The sequence below is a fragment of the Pelodiscus sinensis genome, chromosome 1 (assembly GCF_052426305.1).
Source record: "Pelodiscus sinensis isolate ZL-2025 chromosome 1, ASM5242630v1, whole genome shotgun sequence".
NCBI lineage: Eukaryota > Metazoa > Chordata > Testudines > Trionychidae > Pelodiscus > Pelodiscus sinensis.
In genome coordinates, this window is record NC_143052.1 from 106,154,905 (window position 1) to 106,176,936 (window position 22,032).

Consider the following 22,032-nt stretch of genomic DNA (forward strand, 5'->3'; position numbering starts at 1 on the left):
ATTTTACTCCTTTCATTTTCTGTATCTCATTCATTCTCTCTTTGAAAACTCTGATCTCTATTTCATTGTGTTCTGCAGGCTGAGCTTTTCTTCCCCAACCTCCACACATGATAAAACTTCTATTTCGATGAAGAGAAAAGAGGAAATGTAGCAGATGTAAATAAAAAGAAACTAGGCCCTAGAGAGCTGTAATCAACCTTTCTAGGAAAGCACTTCAGTATTTGTACACCTAACACTCCTTCCTGGCTTTCCACTGCTTGCTTTCAAGGTAGGTTTTGTTATGCCCTCTCTCTCTCTGTTTGCAATCTAGTCATCAGCTGAAATCTGTCACCAAAAGACACTGGGTTACCTAACAGAAGTGCTTATCAAGTATTGGCACCAATCCTTTTTTTTCCTTTAGAAAGAATTGATACTACATCTTGAGGTGTAATTGTGATCATGCTGGAATAACTTGACACTGCCATTAGTCTGAAACAAAAGCTGTTTGTCTGCAGGTTCCCACATCTCCTACTTTTTAAAATTCCACCTGCTCACCCCATCTTGCAGGAATCTGACCACTTCATCAAACCTTTTCACCCTCTGTCTCAGAGACACTGTAAATTACACAGGAGAGGAGGAATCCTAAATAGAGAAAGAGATTGTAAGGGATTGGATGACAGTATTAAGTAATTCATCAACCACACCATCCCTGCTGGAAAAAACGTCATCACTGACAGGAGAAAGGCATGATCTTCCCCTCCAGAATCCAGAGCAGCAAGTTCATCCCAGCCCTGAATACTAACAGTTTTACAGAAGTCTCCGTGTCTTTAGTCCTCATCCCCAAAATACAAGGAGAGATCTACTTTCATCGGAAGTGAATGAGAACTGGGAACAATTCTATTTAACCTATTTATAAATGATCTGAAGAAAGGGGTGAACAGTGAGGCGGCAAAATTTGCAGCTGATACTAAACTGCTTAAGATAGTTAAGACCAAGGCAGACTGTATAGAGCTTCAAAAGGACCTCACAAAACTAGCTGGTGGATTTGAATGTGGGACTTCTGGACCTTAGTGTAGGCGCCTCTACAGGTTGAGCTATAAAACCAGCTATCTATCAGGTTAGGCTCCCTTGTTATCTGTCACTGTTAGTGGTCTAGATGCTACTACATGGGACAGTAAACCACACTAGGGGTGTGTCTAGACTACATAGCTCCGTTGACGGAGCCATGCAAAGTAGTTTACCTGACATAGTCAATGAAGTAGGGATTTAAATAATCCCCGCTTCATTAAAATAAAAATGGCCACCACGCTGTGTCGACAATCAGCTGATCCGGCACTGCACAGCAGTCTAGACACAGCTCAGTCAACAAGGGAAACCTTTGTCGACCGCTCCTGTAAACCTCGTTTTACGAGGCATAAGGGAGCGGTCGACAAAGGCTTCTGTTGTCAACCGATTCACGTCTAGACTGCTGCGCTGTGCCGGATCAGCTGATTGTTGGCACAGCGCAGCAGCCATTTTTATTTTAACGAAGCGGGGATTATTTAAATCCCTGCTTCATTTACTATGTCGGGTAAACTACTTTACATGACTCCGTTGACTGAGACATATAGTCTAGACAAACCCTAGGTGTGTGGGTTACAATTGGGCAACAAAATAGCAAATTAATTTCACTGTTAATAAATGCAAAGTAATGCACATTGTAAAAAATAATCCCAACTACTCTCACAAAATGATGGGGACCAATGTAGCTATAACGACTCAAGAGATCTTGGAGTCATTGTGGATAGTTCTCTGAAAACATCCCCTTGGTGTGCAATGGTAACCAAAAAAGCAAACAGAATGTTAGGAGTCATTAAAAAACGGATAGAGAATAAGACAGAGAACATCTTCTTGTCTCTATTGTAACCCCCAAGGAGATTACCTAGATTCCTGGGGTTCTGTCTGCTGGCAGCTCAGGGAGAGGCACACTGAGTTTGCCTTGGCTCCCCCTCCCTACCAGGGACAGAATCTGCCTGGCAACCCATAGGGAGTGAGATGCTCCTTTCAGGGAGTTCAGGAGCGGGATGAGAGGCCATTATTTGAGGAGTCTGGAGCCAGCCAGGGCAAGGGGAAGGCTGGCTGTGTGGGAGCTAGCATGAGTGGCGAGTTATATGGGCTCGTGGTGCCCATGCTCCAGAAATATTCAGAGCTGGGGGCCCTGCTCCACCAATATTTAGAGCTGGGTCTCTCCCCTGGCCCCCACCTGTCGGCCACCCCACACGTCCTTGAACCCCGGGCCCAGAGCATCCCCCCTGGACTCCGTCCCATCCCTGCTGTGTGCAGCTTTCAGTCCGGATCCCCCTTGCTGGCGTGCGCTGCCAGCTGCTGCTGCCATGTGCGGGGTTTACAGGTGAACGGGGAGACTTTAAAATTGCTCAGTGTGGTGGCCTAACTCTGCGTTCAGAGTCCGGGGACTTCTGGGGCCCGAGCGCAGACTCTGGCCCCGCAAAATGAAAGGCAGAAGGTAAGGTAGGGGAGAGAGAGGGGAAGGGGTGGGAGAGGAAGGGGAAAAATAGGGAAAGGGATGGGAGAGGAAGGGGCTTGTGTGGAGGGGAAGGGGGAAGGGGAAGAAAGGGGAAAGCACCAAGAGACAGGGAGGAGGAGAGACAAATGCCAGGGGGCCAATTGGAGACAATGAGGAAAAGGGCAGGAAGGGAGGTGTCAGAGGGAGGGGGACAGGGTGATGCTGGGAGAGGAGAGGGTAAGGGCATTGGAGGCTAGAGGCGGGAGAGGGAGGTGCTGGGGGAAGGCTTGAAAGAAGGGGTGGGCATGAGAAAGGTGGGGATGGAGCAAGTCATGTGTGGGGGCATGAGGGGAACGGGGGCAAACAGTGGTGAGGGGGTGGGCATCAGGGAAAAAGAGGGCAAAGGGGGCAGGGGCAATAAGGGAAGGGGGAGGCACCAGGAGGGTGCAAGGCTAAAGGAAGGTGCAGGTGCCAGCGGATTCTGGGGGTGAAGCAGAAGGGCAGACACCTGCAGGAGAGGGACCAACACCAGAGGAGAGAGGCAGGGCAGGTGTGTAGAGGGAGGCATTAGAAGAGGGAATGAGGAGGGGTAGCTCACATGATCAGAGTGGGGCTACTGGAGGAGTGGGCACAGGGGGCAGAGAAGGGCTGGTGGAGGGGGGCAGGTCGCAAGAGGGCTGAGGGCAGTGAGAAGGGCAGGAGTCAGGACAGCAGAGGAGGGTGAGGAGTTGGAGGGGCAGCAGGCACATGGGAGCTGATGGAGCAAGGGGAGGAGACATGGCAGCAGAGACAAAAGGTAAAGGTTTATAAAATATTTATTAATAACTTGGGTATCACAGTGGCACATCCAAACAAGCACATGAACTCAGTACTGGTGCACAACACAAAATTCATTCTGCTCATGGGAGGAAACTCTTAGGCTATGTCTATGTCTACTCTTAGGCTATGTCTACATGGGAAGAAACTCTTAGGCTATGCGACTTCTTGTGCAAGAACACATCCACACTGCCATGTGTGAGCTGTGCTTTTGCACAAGAGCATCCATGGCAGCTTGGACGTTCTCTTGCGCAAGAAATTCCTGCTGAGCATCCACACAGCCCTCTCGTGCAAGAGAGTTCACACCTGTCAGAAAAGAGTGTAGCTCTTGTGCAACACGCCCTTTCTTACCATACCATACCATGGCAGCCCCACTGCAGACATGCACAAGCCCATTTCCAGTCTCCCGGCCTTGCGGAGCACCCCACCTCCTGGGGTCCAGCTGCTCCAACAGGCAACAGCTCTGCTTGGGGTTCAGCCTCACTGGGCAGTTATTGACTTATTCCCATAACATAAGAACTAGGGGTCACAAAATGAAATTAATAGGTAGCAGGTTTAATACAAACAAAAAGAAGTTTTGCTTCATGAAGTGCATGGTCAATCTGTGGAACTCTTTTCCAGAGGATGTTGTGAAGACTGGGACTTTAACAGGGTTCAAAAAAGAACTAGATAAATTCATGGAGGTTAGGTCCATCAATACTTACTAACCAGAACAGGTAGGAATGGTGTCCTTAGCCTCTGTCAGGGGCTGGAACTGGATAACTGGAGAGGGATCACTTGATTGCCTGTTTCTCTTCACTTCCTCTGGAGCATCTGGCATTGGCCACTGATGGAAGACAGGATACTGAGCTAGATGGTCCTTTAGTCTGACCCAGTATGGCCGTTCTTTTGTTCTTATGAGTGATTACTGCTTGAATCCTTATTTGAGATGCATATGAAAGCTAAAATCCAGGTTTCTGCATTTTTCACACAAAAGCAACAGCAGTTCAGTGGCACATTTATGTGACAGCACAAGGCCTGGATAATTTCACCCTGGTTTTTTAAGGTTACCTATACATCTCTCCAGTGCCCCACTGTCTACATTGACTTTCTATCAAGTAGCAACTTAAATTCAAGGGCCTCATTTTGAATTTCAAAGTCTTAAATGAACTAGGCTTGCACTTAATAAAGGACCACCTGTCCTACCCCTTGGTGCCTACAAATATCTCCCCTAACTGTAAGCCAGAAGTACAGTTGAACTCTCTGCAGCCTGAGAGACTAGAAAGCTTTCACTAAGCTCCTAGCTCACCATGTGAAACTTGCTCCCACAAGAGGTAAACACTAAATGGAGAGGAAGGCTTGTCTCTTTGCCAGACCTTTCCTTGAAAAAATTAGAATAATAGTCACTTAAATACAATTTTTTAAAAAAGTTTCTTTCACTGTGATGGGGAAAAGTCAAGAGAACCAGAGAGAGAGAAAAGGTTTAAATTTCCTGTTGGATTCACAGTTCCACATGATGTTCACATAATCCAAGTGATGTGTGGCATTAATATCTGAGGGTATGTCTACACTACCCTCCTAGTTCGAACTAGGAGGGTAATGTAGGCATACCGCACTTGCAAATGAAGCCCGGGATTTGAATTTCCCGGGCTTCATTTGCATAAGCGGGGAGCCGCCATTTTTAAAACCCCGCTGGTTCGAACCCCGTGCAGCGCGGCTACACGGGGCACGAACTAGGTAGTTCGAACTAGGCTTCCTAGTTCGAACTACCGTTACTCCTTGTGCAATGAGGTTTACAGGGGCGTCGGAATAGTGAGCCTGTTATATTTTGAAATATAACGGGCTTGCTCTTAAGACGCAGAGTTTACGCTGTGTAGATGTAGGCTAAATGGACAGATGGAGTCTCACACTGCCTCAGGGAGAGGGAAGGGACTAAATAAACATGGAGCAACTCCATTGTTGCTGCCTAACTGTGCTTGCGCCTTCATGGCATTAGTGAGAGCTACAGTGGTGGACCCCCCCAAATTGCAGAGCTCTGGCCCAGCTCGCAGCAGGGGATTGGTATTTTGTCTGTAGTACATAAAGGTGCTGCCTTTAATAGCTTTATACCCCTTCCTTTCACAACCATGGGTCCACTGGAGAGAGATGCATTGTTCACAGGGAGAAATTATGACATTTCACCACTGGTTTGTTTGGAGGATGGTGCAGAGCCCCCTCACCTCAGTGGGCGTTGGAGGGATTGCTTCTGACCCAGCCAGCCAGATGCATGGGGAATGGACGGGCAGACTCAGTCCTTAAAATGGTGACTGCTGTTTTCTCTAAACACCTTGACCTGTTCATGAAGGGAAGCAGCAGGGGTAGTTGGATGATGTGTGCTCCTTAAGACCACAGACGTGAGAGAACCTTGGGTAAGATTCACAGAGGGTGAGGAGAGAGCCTTCTTATGCCACTTGCTTCTTCCTCTCCCAGCCTTCCATATCACCCCACACCCACACAAGGAACACTGGCTCTTCATGGTTTTTGTTACCTATAAACACCCACAGACAGGGAGGGGGCTTTGTTATCTTAATGCTTTTATAACTGCCATGGGGTAGATTTGAACTGGGACCTCTGGAGCTTACTATAGGAGCAACAACTTGAGCTATAAAGCCAGCTGGTTCTCAGCTTAGGCAGTAGAGCTCCTGTGTTCTTCTCTCTCGCTGTAAGTGGTCTAAGCGCCACTACATGGGACAGTGAACCACACAAGGTGTGTGGGTTACACTTTCATTGTTTGGGGATTTAGGATATGTCTACACTGCAGCAAAACACCCACAGCCAGCCTGTGTCAGTTCGCAGGACTCGGGCTATTCTTGCAGTCTGCATGTTGTTGCCAGGAGCAAGCACTGATGTGAAGATGAGAATCCAGACCTTAGGGGAGATAGTTGTTCCATTTCAGACAAGTTAAAAGCAGAAACAGGACAAGAGATGGGCTGGGAGATCAAGAGAAGATGAATAGGAGCAGCCAGCCTGGGACACAGTGAGACATGGAGGAAGCAGGACAAAAATGGAGAGAGCAGCTGTGTGGCGGATAGGTGGATCTGGGGTGATGGAGCATAAACAGAGCAAGGGCAGGTAGTAGATGCAGGGATTGTAAAACCCTTTTTATGCCAGGATGCTTTAACAAATCAAGAAAATTGAGATCTTAAATTGTCACTTTTTTGACAATGCTCATACCATTAATGGTCTAGATTTAATTCATTTGAGGGTACTGAGGGAGTTGGCAAATGTAATTGCAGAGGCTTTGGGCCTTATCTTTGAAAACTTGTGGAGATCGGGAGAAGTCCCGGATGATTGGAAAAAGGCAAATGTAGTGTCCATCTTTAAAAACGGGAAGAAGGACAATCCAGGGAACTACAGACCAGTCAGCCTTACCTCAGTCCCCAGAAAAAACATGGAGGGAATCTTCATTTTGAAGTACTTGGAAGAGGGGAAAGTGGTCAGGAATATGTCAATATGGATTCACAAAGGGCAAGTCATGCCTGACCAATCTGATTAACTTTTATGATGAAGTAACAGGCTCTTTGGACAAGAGGAAGTCAGTGGATGTGATATACCTTGATGTTAGCAAAGCTTTTGATACGGTCTCCCACAATATTCTTGCCAGCAAGTTAAGGAAGTTTGAATTGGATAAATGGACTGTAAAGTGGATAGAAAGCTGGCTAGATTGTTGGGCCCAATAGGTAGTGATCAATGGTTTGATGTCAGGTTGGCAGAGTGCCCCAAGGGTCAGTTATATGGCCTGTTCTGTTCAACATCTTTATTAATGACCTGGATGAGGGGATGGATTGCACCCTCAGCAAGTTTGCGGATGACATTAAGATAGGGGGAGAGGTAGATATGCTGGAAAGCAGGGATAGGGTCCAGAGTGACCTAGACAGATTAGAGGATTGGGCCAAAAGAAATCTGATGAGGTTCAATAAGGACAAGTGCAGAGTCCTGCACTTGGGATGGAAGGATCCCAAGCATTGTTAAAGGCTGGGGAACAACTAGCTAGGTAGTAGTTCAACAGAAAAGGACCTGGAGATTATAGTGGATAAGAAGCTGGATATGAGTCAACAGTGTGCCCTTGCAGCCAACAAGGCAAATGGCATATTAGGGTGCATTAGGAGGAGCATTGCCAGCAGATCTAGAGAAATGATTGTTTCCCTTTACTCGGTGCTGGTGAGGCCACATCTGGAGTATTGCCTCCAATTCTGGGGTAAGCATGTGGACACATTGGAAAGGGTCCAGTGGAGGGCAACCAAAATGATTAGGGGGACTGGAGCACATGACCTACAAGGAGAGGCTGAGGGATTTGGGCTTATTTAGTCTGCAGAAGAGAAGAGTGAGGGGGGATTTGATAGCAGCCTTCAACTTCCTGAAGGGAAATTCCAAAGAGGATGGAGAGAGGCTGTTCTCAATAGTGATGGATGGCAGAACAAGGAGCAATGATCTCAAGTTACAGTGGGGGAGGCCTAGGTTGGATATTAGGAAAAACGATTTCATTAGGAGGGTGGTGAAGCACTGGAATGGGTTACCTAGGGATGTGGTGGAATCTCCATCCCCAGAGGTTTCTAAGTCTCGGATGACAAAGCCCTGGCTGGCATGATTTAATTTGGATTGGTCTTGCTTTGGGCAGAGGGCTGGACTCAACCTCCTGAGGTCTCTTCCTGCCCTATGATTCCATGATTAACAAATTAAACTTTCTGGGTTGCAAGCTCATAGTGGGGTGGTGTTATCTGATGTATTCTGACATATTCCCACCTTTCTGGAGTAATGTAGTAAGGGCAGATCCATGCACAAATATAGCATGGGAACATAAATGCAGCCATTATTTCAGACCAGTGAGGTATGTTTCACATGAAAAACATCCTTCTTTAAAGTCTGCTTTCTCCTCAGTGAGCTTCAGCATTGCCATGTATCTTTCTAAGTTACTGTGACAAGAGCAGGAGTCAATGGAGGCTATTTTACTGCCACTCTTGAGAGCCATTTGCAGAGATTAGGACTGTTTTGGAAAGACATTATTGAAGGTTTAGGGTCTGCTTTCTGAAGTCACGCAAGATTAACGAGGACTGGCTAGCTCACACTGATAGCTCCTTCAAAGCTGATAGCAGCCAAAGGAAAATCAGCCACAAAAGGGAACTCAATTTTGTTTCTTATCATATTGCCTTTGTTTATAGGGAGATTTTCAGAGCCGACTTCTTAATGTGAATTTCAATAATGAGAAATGGCTGTGCCCTAAATGAATAAATGCCAACTGAGTCCACCTCTGGTGCATGACTGCATTGGCAAGATAGGCTGTTTCAGGCCAAGAGGGAATCTATGCAGTTGTGGGGAGCCATTGGTGAGCTCTGTAAGCAATCATATATAAGAAAGCAAAATGCAGGACTATGTAGCACTTTAAAGACTAACAAGATGGTTTATTAGATGATGAGCTTTTGTGGGCCAGACCCACTTCCTCAGATCAAATAGTGGAAGAAAATTGTCACAACCATATATACCAAAGGATACAATTAAAAAAAATGAACACATATGAAAAGGACAAAGCACATTTCAGAACAGAACGGGGATGCGGGGGGGGGGGGCGGGGAAGGAAAGTAAGTGTCTGTGAGTTAATGATATTAGAGGTGGGGAAAGGTAGATGTCTGTGAGCTAATGGTATTAGAGGTGATAATTGGGGAAGCTATCTTGGTAATGGGTAAGGTAGTTGGGGGTCTTTGTTCAATCCCCCCCGGAGAGTGTCGAATTTTAGCATGAATGACAGTTCAGAGGATTCCCTTTCAAGTGTAGATGTAAAAGGTCTTTGTAGCAGAATGCAGGTAAAGTCAAGTCGTTGAGACAGTGTCCTTTCTGGTTGAAATGGCAAGAAATTGTTTTTTCTTTGTGATCCTGTCTGATATCTGGTTTGTGGACATTAATCCTTTGGTGAAGTGTCTGAGACGTTTGTCCAATGTACATAGCAGACGGACACTTTCGGCACATGATAGCATAAATTATACTTCTGGATGTGCAGGAATATGTGTTCTTGATCTTATAACTCACTTGGTTAGGACCAATAATTCTCTCATGGCCCCACACTTCCTTGTAGTGTCACAGACTTTTGAATTTCCTATGAAGGCAGGCGCCAGGGGCCATCTCTTGCTGGACAGTGTTCCCTGTAAGCTGTGTGCTTTGGTTACCACCCAGGAGATTCAAATGCCACCCAGCTGATTAGCAGATTGCCCACAATAGGTTTTTTTACTACTACTGGTGGTGCACATTCACATATGCTGTGGTGTACATCAAATGTATTCCACACTTCACAGAAAAAAATTAAATTCTGGGTAATTTTATTATGCTCTAAACTACTTCCAGCATTAGGTGATTATGCTACATGTTTATAAATAATCCCACTTTTCTTCCTAGACATACATGTCCCAGAGAAATATTTGCCATAAGACATAGCACATGAAGTATTAGAAGGGAAGCCACAATGGCTTTTATTTCAACGGACATAATTGGTGCTTGGTGCCGTCTCTTTGTCATTATAATTGATCTTGTTTCAGTGGAAAACAGTTCAATGCTGCTGCTGATTACTGAATGCTTCCCTCTCTTCCTAGTGCTGCTTCAGTACAAACAATTCCCAGATCAATAGCATCTAGTCTCTTTAGAGCTAATGATGCAAACACATATTTCATAAGTGTCAGTTTCTGGCATGAGTTACACTGATGTACAAGATCTCTCCCTTCTCCTCCAACCTTTTTTTCCATTGGCAGTACAAATCATTCAGCTTCTTCAAACACTGGTATGCTTTATGCTTACCTACTACACTGGAAAGAGTCGCTTTTTTAAATAAATTCTGATTTGTACTCTTTTAAAAACAGACCTAAACCTTAAGTCTGAAATTTATGAAAGGATGAGACAAATTTGAATGGAAATGAAAAACAAAAAAACAGTTAATTCAATCTGTCCATTCCAACCACTCTGGGTTCGTCACCTAGTGCATATTTTCTAGCATTTTGCCAAGTCACTTTAAGACCTTGTCTAATTTAGGATTTTAAAATCTGATGTTAGAACAAGTTATCTAGCACAACCTAACTACTACCTTCTAAAACTGTAATTAGGACAGAGTTGAACTTTTTCAGGTGCTAAACTGGTCAAATTGAACCCAAAGGGCCTTTAAAATCCTAAGGTTTGGCACGTGCTCAAGCGGTCAAGTTAAAGTATTGGTATTACAGTACTTGCCAATGCAGGGAGTGAGAAGGAAGGCAAAGGGTGCAGTTGCCCTGGGACTTGGTGATTCAAAGGGACCTGGCTGGATCCCTAGCCCCCTCTGAATCGCCACACGAGTACCAGAGTGCTACTCCATGTGGCTATAAAGGTGTGGGGGTGACATACATGGAGCGGGTGGTACTGAGGGCTGGCTGTCCTGGACCTGCCCCTTCCGCCTGCGGCCCCGCCCCTTCCAAGAGTGGGGTGGAACTACCCTTCCATTGTGCTCCAGGGCCTGCCTGTGGTGGCTGTCAGCTCCACTGATTACAGTGATGCACAGAGGCTCCAGTTGAAATCAGGTCCACATTTTTGCCAGACATTGTACAAACACAGTGTGTTTATAGTAGGGCTTTGGCTAACATAAAAATGTTACAAAATAAATCATATCTCTGACTGACTTTGTGGTGGAGGACTGGTCAAAGTGACAAGTATATTTATTAACAGGTGTTAATTAATGTGCTTACTAAGCACACTTCATTTCCTTAAGAAAGCAAGCACTCAAGAGCCAAGAAGTTGAAAACCGTTAACATTTTTCCTGCAATGTTAATTTGCTTATCTTGAATATCCTGTATATTTTACAGTCTACATTAGAGTACTAACAAACAGTAAAGCACTAAGATATTCTTGTTAGCAAAGAAAAATCTTAAGAATATGACATGCACCAAATTGGCTGACCATTGTTGAAAAAAACCTTAATTTGTGGAATATCCTGAGTTTAAACTTTTGACTTCTTAAACTTGAGTATTTCTACATGCACATGTAATTTCCCTATATGGGTGATTTAATAAAGAAGAGAAAGAAGTGTCTACAGGTGTGAAACATCAACTTTCTGAACTTTGCTGTACCCATCGGAGAGGGTATATTTTTTGACTGATTTGCCACTCTTTCTTGCTTTTGATTTGATTGCTTCTTATGCTTGAATTGGCCTAGGACAGAGATTATATTCCATGACCACCTCAGATTAACTCACAACTCTTAAATTTCTTGTTTACTTTGATAGACTATCCCAATCTTGTACTGCATACATCTTTTTTCCTTTATGAGAATAGATATAAATGTATCATGATCAGAAGGAATTTTACAATTTAGTTGTCTTTTTTAAAATTTGCAATCTTTTGGAAAAGTCCACCATCTTTGTCAATTTCAGTTAGCTATTGTTCTCTTCAAGGAATCCAACCTTTTCTGGGTTAATTTTATATTCTGACTCATGATATTTTGGAATCCCTTGGACATCTAGAAATATTACTTGCTGCCATTCAAAGAAAATTCCACTTTAGCCAATATTTCCTAGGTCTGAAAACAAAAGAGTCTTTCAGTACATCTAAAAAGAGGCAACTATATTATAAAATTGTGCTGAGATTGATACATTTATATTTGTTTTCAGACTCCTCCCTTCCCTCAGACATAGTCAGTGCAAAACTGGTATATTCTACCATTATGTAAGCATAAGAAATTTAAGAGTTGTGAATCTATCTGAACATGTCAAAAACGGAGCAGAGCTCTGATAAATATTTTCAAAACCATAGGGCACAGACCCAAAATCTGAGTGTTCCCCATGAGGCTACAGGAATATTCTATGAAATTTTAAGTGTAAGTGAATGGTTCTCTTAGGCAAAGAGTAAGCAGAGGAGATGCATAAGCAGCTGCCTAATAGATCAGTATACACCTTTGCTAATAACCATATGTTTGTTTCATCACTAAACATACATTTTGGCAGAAGGGTGCTGCAAGTGGCTGTGAAACCCTGGTTTTTCCTTAGCAGGTTCAACTGTGCTTTGTGCCTACTAGAGAATTCCCTCTCCTGCTAGTGAAAATGCAATTAATTGAGATAGTTTCCTCAAAACAAAGTGTTGTTTATTTTCCCATTGGAGATTACACCCAAGATGGTCAGCCAGGTAAACCTTCAAAGGAACTGACACCTCTATGTTATTTGTTAATATTGGTGATTAACCTATCGGGCTCCACTGTCTTAGCTGCAAAACCCTCCTAAGAATGACTGAACAAGATACTCATATGGATATTCATAAAATATTATAAATATCTCTATGTTCCTCACAACCTGATCACAGTCTATAAATTCCTCCACGGGGAAGAGAAATTTGATAACAGAAGGCTCCTCAATCTAATAGACAAAAGTCTGACAAGATCCAATGCCTGTAAACTAAAAATCCACAAATTCAGGCTCAAAATAAGTGCACATTTTTAACTGTGAGGGTAGATAACTATTGGAATAAATGACCAAGGTTGTGGCAGATTCTCCATCATTGGAAAAGTTTAAAGCAAGATTCTCCCCCCGCCCCCAAGATGTGCAACACAGCAAGTGAACTTGAAGCAGGAATTAATTCAGAGAAGTTTAATGGTCTGTGTTATGTAGGAGATCACACTAGATGACCACAAAGATCCCATCAGGTCTTAAAACCTACAAATCTAAGAATTCTCCTCCTCATTATGATAAATAAATCAGTCTGACTCTGATATATGCACTTGGTAGTTTTCTCCCTTATCATTTACATTTGGTATGGCAAGATATTTGCCAGTGTAAGAAAACAATAAAAACAAAAAGTTTATTTTTATAGAAAAAGTCCATATCTTACAAGACACAGTCAAGCCCCCTTCCTCCTCTGCCCCCTCCCCCATTAATCATCAGTGAGGACAGATTGCATTTTTCTCACCTTTTCCCTGGGGATGTAGCATATATAGAGCTCAGCTAGCCTGAGTCCCACAGCTATCTACAGAGATAAATTGTGTGGGTTTATTTTTCTGTCTAGTAGGCTCAGCAGGAAGGATAACAAAGCAAACAGAATGAGAATGCACCCTTGAGAAACCAATAGCCTTAAGGCAGCTGGCTGGCCAGTTTTGCTGTAACTTAAAGAAATCCTATAGTTTTTCATAGCTAGGGAGCATTTTCAATGTAGGGCTGTGGACTCCCAGTAATAACAATGGGATTTGGATAGCTTAGGAGACTGACAGTGGGATGTAGAGAATTTAACCTCTGCATCACTGATTTGAATTTGATACAAATTGTAAGAGAAATTTTCCATTAGCTGCTGTTCATTAGCTTATTAAATGAGTTGATGGGTTTCACTGGGCAGATATACATCACAAAAAGCACCCATGCTGGCCATCCCTGCCAAACCACCAAAGACCTGATGAATGAAGATAAAGGAGTTTCTCTTTCCCCCTGAAAGATGATTTGATTCCCTGAGGGAGGCTGTTTGTGGAGAAAGCCAACTATCAGTGTCCAGGCTATGTAGTAGTTTGATGGGAAACTAGAGGATTTTCCTTCCCAGAGTTGTCCGTCAGCACATTTCCTAGGCACAAATTTTACTCAAAGAAACATACATGATTGACTATTTCATAGTAATACATCTAACATAATCAAGGGGTGGACTTCCCTAGGCCACTGCCCATGATCCGCCGGTCTGCCCAGTTATGGTCTCGGGGCAAGGAGCATTCAACTGCATAGCAGCAACTTACTGGTAATCCTCTGTTCTGTACTTAGACATGACCCTTAACGGGGTGGGGGGAACCCACACTTTAAATGGGCCTAAAACTAAGCTTTAATTCAGTTAATTTAAATTAATCTATATTGAATGACCCATATAAATTGCTTGTTTCTCAAAAGTAGCAAACACCTTGGTCAGGGATTTAGGCATTTCAATGCCTAGCCTATCTCTGATTAGTGATCCAGCACTGGAAACCCCTCTTCTGGAATCAGCTGTCTCAGAGTGTGTCTACACTACAAGACAAAGTTGAATTAAGACACACAACTTCAGCTATGTTAATTGTGTAGCTAAAGTCCAAGTAGCTTAATTTGGCTTTTAGCGCTGTCTATGCTGCATCAAATTGAAGGGAGAGCACTCTTCCTTTGACTTTCCTTACTCCTTGTGAAAGCAGGGTTACCAGCATTGACTGGAGTGTCCCTCTCACTTCAAATTAGCTGTCTGAACAAGACCTGCTATTTCGAACCCTGCAAGATTGACAGTAGCAGCTTCGATCTTCCTCTGTAGTGTAGACGTACCCTTAGATGCCTAACTAGATTCTTGTGGGAATAAGTTAGGTGCCTTGCTCCATGCAAACAAGGAGAAGGCAGAGATGATGTTTGCCTTTCAGTATTCTCCTGGTATGTGGGAGGCCCCAGGTAAATTTTCCCCTCTGCCTGCTGAGTGAAAGGCTTTGAACTTGGGCCATCCTCCTGCTCTGGAATGTTCTGTAATCACTGATCTATGAGATATTCCGAGGTGGGACACATCCAATCTCTCCTGTCCATGCTGATCCTCTGTGGATAAATAATGAAAGATGAATTGAAGCCAGAATCCCACACCTCCTGTGTGTGTACCCCGACCATGGGGTTACAGAGTCATTTTTTACTTTCTCCGTTTCAGTGAGTCTTCCACTATGGGTAGGCCCTTAAATAGTCATTTGGGACAGTAAAAGAGAGAGGAAAGCCAATGCCTACCTTCCCCCTGTCTTGTAGATTGCTCTCATGTTTAGGTGGGAGACAGACTTGCAGATTCCTAGAGGCAGGTAAGGAAACTCATGTTCTGAGGGAACTTTTACTCTGAAAATGTAGGCACCAGGTGAGCTTACGTACCTACATGTTTCAGGGGGAGTGGTGTGGATCACAGTGGAGCCTGAATTAGGATTTAAGAGCCAGCTGCCTCAGGAGCAGTGGACATAGCTAGCCCTGGTAAGCAATGACTAATTTACTGCACTTGCTGACTGGAAGCAGGGTTCAGCTGAGTTGCTACTGCTGGCTGGCTGGTGAATGCATTACATATGGGAGCTACCCTTGATCGTGCTTTCATCCAGCCTGCGCCTGCTCATGCCCATGTCTGGTCTGCTCTTGCTCCCACTTCACTTCCTGCTTCCTCCCAGCAGACTCTTGTGCTCACTCCGCTTCCTGCCTCTCCCCATCCTTGACACCTCTGGCTCTGACCCCAGGTTTCCCTTCTGGATTGTGCCTTCATTTCAACCACTGACTCTGGCATTTGGCTTCTGATTATTGATTCTGACCCCTGGTTCTGCTTGTGCCTTCACTGACAGGAGTCCCTTAGCATGAATACTTGGCTCCAGTTCAGCTTGGTTCAGCTTTAACCTCCAGGGATGGCCACGCATATGACTCTGAGTGGCCCGACAGCTCATATCCCAGTTATAATCTTGACACTTAGGTACTTAAACTGGAGATTTTGGTGCCCATGTGTCAGGTATACTGCCTAAGTACTCTTGTAGAATGGGGTCCCATGTTCTCCTGAAGTATGTAGGAGCAGTCAGCACGTTTATAAATCAGAACACTTATTTAGAAGCCTTAACACAGACGCCAAGAAGTCTGATGATGAAGGTATGCCTAACATAGTGAATACTGATGGGAAGGGGGTAGGTTTAGAAGATAAAATATAATTTGAAAAAATTAAAAATCACTTAGAAAATTTAGATGTCTGCAAGTCACCAGGGCCTGATTAAATGCATTCTAGAACACTCAAGGAGCTGACAGGGGACATATCTGAGCCTCTAGCTATCATCTTTGAAAAATCATGGAAGACAGGAGAGATTCCAGAAGACTGGAAAAGGGCAAATATAGTACCCATCTATAAAAAGGGAAATAAGAACAACCCAGGAAACTACAGACCAGTCAGTTTAATCTTTGTGCCAGGAAAGACAATGGAGCAAGTAGTTAAGGAATTCATCTGCAAGCACCTGAAAGATAATAAGGTGATAGGTAACAGCCAACATGGATTTGTAAAGAACAAATCTTGTCAAACCAATCTGATAGCTTTCTTTGATAGGATAATGAGCCTTGTGGATAAGGGAGAAGCGGTGGACATGGTATACCTATACATTAATAAGGCATTTGATACGGTCTCGCATGATATTCTTATCAATGAACTTGGCAAATACAATTTAGATGAGGCTACTATAAAGTGGGTGCATAACTGGCTGGATAACCATTCTCAGAGAGTTGTTATTAACGGTTCCCAATCATGCAGGAAGGGCATAACAAGTGGGGTTCCGCAGGGGTCTATTTTGGGACCGGTTCTGTTCAATATCTTCATCCAAAATTTAGATATTGGCATAGAGAGTACGCTTATTAAGTTTACAGATGATACGAAGTTGGGAGGGGTCGCAACTGCCTTGGAGGATATGGTCATAATTCAAAATGATCTGGACAAACTGGAGAATGGTCTGAGGTAAATAGGATGAAGTTCAATAAGAACAAATGCAAAGTACTCCACTTAGGAAGGAACAATTAGTTTCACATATACTGTACAGATTGGGAAGCGACTGTCTAGGAAGGAGTACAGCAGAAAGGGATCTAGGGGTCAAAGTGGACCACAAGCTAAATGTGAGTTAGCAGTGTGATGCTGTTGGAAAAAAAGCAAACATGATTCTGGGATGCATTAACAGGAATGTTGTGAGAAAGACACGAGAAGTCATTCTTCTGCTCTACTCTGAGCTGATTAGGTCTCATTTGGAGTACTGTATCCAGTTCTGGGCACCACATTTCAAGAAAGATGTGGAGAAATTGGAGAAGGTCCATAGAAGAGCAATAAGAATGGTTAAAAGTCTAGAGAATATATGACCTATGAAGGAAGACTGAAAGAAATGGGCTTGTTTAGTTTGGAAAGGAGAAGACTGAGAGGGGACATGATAGCAGTTTTCAGGTATCTAAAAGAGTGTCACAAGGAGGAGGGAGAAAAACTGTTTTCCTTAGCCTCTGAGGATAAGACAAGAAACAATGGGCTTAAACTGCAGCAAGGAAAGTTTAGGTTGGATATTAGGAAAAACTTCCTAACTGTCAGGGTGGTGAAACACTGGAATAAGTTGCCTAGAGACGTTGTGGAATCTCCATTTCTGGAGATATTTAAGAGCAGGTTAGATAGACATTTTTCAGGGATGGTCTAGATCAGTAGTTCCCAAACTTTTCGGCATCACACCTTCTTTTTGATTTTTGAGAAACCCTCACACTCTCCCACCCCTTCCCGCCCTCCCCTCTCCCCCCAAAACATAGCAGAAAAACTTGTCGGGAGAAAAAAAGGAACTGATGGGGGCCGAAAAACAAAAATAGTAGCAAAACTTGTTGAGCACGAAAATAAAAGGGGGGGGGGGACTGAACGGGGCCAAAAAACAGTCGGGGACCCTTTAAGCCCCTTTAATTCCCGGGACCAGTTTTAAAAAAGATGCCGGTACTCTAGGGGAAAAATTGTTGACCAAAAAATAAAAAGGGTTACCCTTTTAAGAGCAGAGCAGCATTGCCCTTTTAAGGCGCCAATTTTGAAGTCTGCCTAGGATGCTCCATCTTCCCCCCACCCCAGCCAGCCTGAGCTACGCATGTTCCGGCGGACACCCGAGCCAGGAGAAACAGAAGATACCGGATATTTCACGTGGTATTTTCTGAATTTTTTTTACTGGATGCATTAACATTTTTTCTAGGATGCATTAACAGGAATGTTGTGAGCAAGACATGAGAAGTCATTCTTCCGCTCTATTCTGTGCTGGGGGGAGGAATTGATGGGGGAGGGCTGGGTCGCCCTATGCCCTCCCTGGAATTTCTTAACACCCTCCCCAGGTGGTCATGCCCCTCAGTTTGGGAACCTATGGTCTAGATGGTACTGGGTTCTGCCATGAGGCAGGGGACTGGACTTGATGACCTCTCAAGGTCCCTTCCAGTTCTAGTGTTCTATGATTCTATGCAAGTCTCTAACTTTTGGAAGCCATTTTGAAAATCTTGGTCACCATGTCTTTCATCTAGGAGTTTCCCAAAGCACTTTCATGCCCTACAAAAAACATATACAGAAATCACTTTAAGTCACCACACAGCTCTACCTCGGGCCATGGTTTAACCATTTACAATAGCAAAATACAAAGGTATAATAAAAAAAAGGGAAGTGGAATATTGAAATTAACTAAAATGGAGAAGCAAATTTAGGTGGAGAGAACATAATTAGAATTTAATGGGATCACTAGAAATAAATCATCCCTGCTCTTGCAAAATGTCATGATATGAGTCTTTAATGATCACAAGTGGTCAGGATCTATACTTCATCTGAAAGAGGTATTCCCAGTAGACTGGATATTTTCCCTTCCCTCTGCCCCCTGCCAAACAACATACTAGGACTTTGGCTCTGTACTGAACCAGTGTTAACTTTTGAATCACAACCAGGTCTTCCTAAAGAATGTTTTTCTTTAGAAATCTCCAAGGGCTAATTCATATTTTATTAATTCTAGTAGGATTACAGGACAAGATAGTATGGTTTCAGACAAGTATTAGGACTGGGATAAGACCACTAGAAGTACTTGTGTCCTAATTAGAATTTAAACTCCAGTCAGTAAGATGTTAACTTAATGTTGCTCCAGGAGCCCTTTTTCTCAAGAGGGCAAGAGTATACCATACTGTTCTTATACCATTTCCTATAGTTTCTTATTGACTGTCATGTGTAGACAGGTATGTGTGAGGTTTCCAGCAGACTAGGTCTCTAACAATGTCTTAGAATAATAGAATACTAGAACTGGAAGGGATCTCAAAAGGTCATCAAAGTCCAGTCCCCTAAACAGGAATTTCCTTGCCTCATTGATCACTAGGGAGAGAAGACATCCTCATTCAAATTTATTCACAAGGGGAGGAAGCGGGATTTTCAACCAGGAATTCCCAAGGTCTTCTACTGCCTAAGCAAGCATCCAAACCACTGGACTACAGAGTGATTCCTTTACTGAGGCTCTTGGTATTCTGAAGATTAACTATTTTGATGTGGGGAAAAGGAACATCTCTAAGCCATTGTTTATTAGCTATCTACACTAGTGGCTAGGGAGTGAGATGTTTCTGGTGTAAAGAGGTAGAACCAACCAATTTATTTTACATTGACAGCTGAAAGCCTCCAGCTTCTCTCCATTTCATGCCTCCCTTGAATTTGCCAGTTGCTTGTAATTGCATGGGTCATTGCAAACTCACTCCAACTGGTTCCTGCCAGCCACTCTTAATTACTTTATAGCCCATCACGAATCCTAGTAGAGACAATTCTTTCTTGATTTTCCACCCCTTCATTCTGCCTCATCTTGACCCCTCAGGTGAGCAATTTTTCTGAATCAAGGGCTGAAAGCTTAAAGTGTATTTTAAAATATCTCATCTATCTAAGAGTGAATAGGTCCAAGACATTCTGTGGTCCTTTTTCTTCATTTTATCTTTCAGTAAAAAGGAAAATTTCAGTATTTGATTCAATAGCGGGGCAAGTTTGTGAGATATAGTAGTGGTAAATATTGGTGATATCTCTGTGTCACATATTGATTCTACTGCCCTCCATCTCTATAATGTGCAAAGTGGTTGGCTTCTCTATAGAGCCATGGGGAAGGAAGGGGGAATGAAGAGGTAAGACAGAGACTGTAAGATGTTCATTGGATGGCTCAGATGGCCATGTTGGTCTGTGGCAGTACAGCAAACCAGCAACTTTACACAGCTACTCTCTTCTTCATAATCTCAGATTTGTTGTTTTTTTTAAGTAACTCACTAGCTGTTATGATTGCTAAGCAAATTTCCATAGTGTGACTGAAACCGTAACCAGTTGAGAGATGGCTGTGTCTACAGAAAACCTGAAATAATAGCTCTGCGGTGTGGATTTCCCCATTCTTCTCCATGGGAGGATAACTCTGATGCCCAATGATGATAGTTAATGTTGACATTTAAATTAAATTTCTCAGGTAAAAAAGGAGAATATTAGTTATCTGTACAATTTACTTCAACCGATATCTTATTTTGGTGTCACAAATGGGTGGTATTGGGAAATGCCCATGCTTTTTCCTCCAACCAGAAAGGAGCCAAGCCCCAGCAGCCTAGCAGAGCCTCAGGACATATTCAAGATCCTCCAAGGTGGAATCAAGGTCAAAGAGCTCAATTAAGACAAGTAACATGGATGATCGTATTTTGAACATAAGTACATAAGAACGGCCGTACTGGGTCAGACCAAAGGTCCATCTAGCCAAGTAGCCTTTCTGCCGACAGTGGCCAGTGCCAGGTGCCCCAGAGGGGGTGGATTGAAGACAATGATCAAGCAATTTGTCTCCTGCCATCCTTCTCCAGCCTCTGACAGAGGCCTGGGACACCATTTCTATCCCCTGGCTAATAGCCTTTTAGGGACCTAACCTCCATGAAATTATCTAGCTTCTCTTTAAACTCTGTTATAGTCCTAGCCTTCACAGCCTCCTCTGGCAAGGAGTTCCACAGGTTGACTACACACTGTGTGAAGAACAACTTTCTTTTATTAGTTTTAAACCTGCTACCCATTAACAACCCATTTTGACCATCTGCACAGTCTCCTGGGGGGGGGTCTCACATTGCATAGACTCAGCTTGAAGTAGCACTACAGCCACCACATTTTTCCTTCCAGCTAAGCCCTTGAGAACAAAATTATTACCTCTCAGACTGAAATGCAGAGATCTCTGGCCTTGTCTGAATTGGAAAGCCAGACAGGCAAATCCTCCTAGTGGGAGTGGCAGTAACCTCAACTCTGTGCCTTGTTGTGGGGAGACTAGAGGATTTTGCCAAGCAGGACAGGGTGGTGAGCCATCCAAGAGAGCAAGAAGGCAGGTAACAGTGGCATGAGCAGCACACTGGGGAATAATCTCAATGGGTCTTCCATGATCGCAGATACAGTCTAAATAGCCTCATCCAGTGTTTTCTCTCTGCCAGAAGGATGATGGCTGCATTGTGTGACCTTCATGTCTGGGAGTATAGGACTAAACGGAAGAGTTTTCAATGCTCAGGCAAAGGCTTTTAGAGGACAGAAGGTGCAAATGTTCTGGAAAATAAGAATCACTTTAGTCATCCCAATTTTTGAGCCTCTTTCTTCTACCTCTTAGCATATGCACAATGTGTCTTTGGTGGCACATGACCAGGATTCATCACTGAACGTGGTCCACTGGTTGGATCATTAGCTTTCCCTTTTCAGGCTGGGTACTGACTGAGGGGGAGTGTGACATGAATGCTGATCAATGTCCCCCCCCCTCACTGATTCCTTCTCCACCATCACCCTTCTTCCTCTCTTTCCCTTCATCCTCCCATTTTTCTGCATCCTTTGCAACTGCCATTATTAATTATTATTGTTATTTACTTGTATTATACCTAGAGACCCAATTAAGTCAGGAATGCCATTGGGCTAAGTGTGCACTATAGACGCACAGCAAGAGACAATTCCATTCCCTAAACAGCTTGTACTCTAAATAGACAAGCTTGACAATGAGTAGGGAAAAGGAAGTATTACTACTCCATTTTACAGATGGGGAACTGAGGCACAGAGCAATTGTGTGACTTGCTCAGGGTCACATAGACAGCTGTGGTAGAGTGGGAAGCTCATGTTTCCTCTGGCTTGGGGCAGGTTTACACTGAAATCTTACTTTGTGGTTGCTATCTCAGGGGTGTGCCAACCTAGCCCCTTCTCTTGACAGCACTGGGTTGAAGAAAGAATTCTACCACCTCTCAGGGAGGTGGATTAACTTCA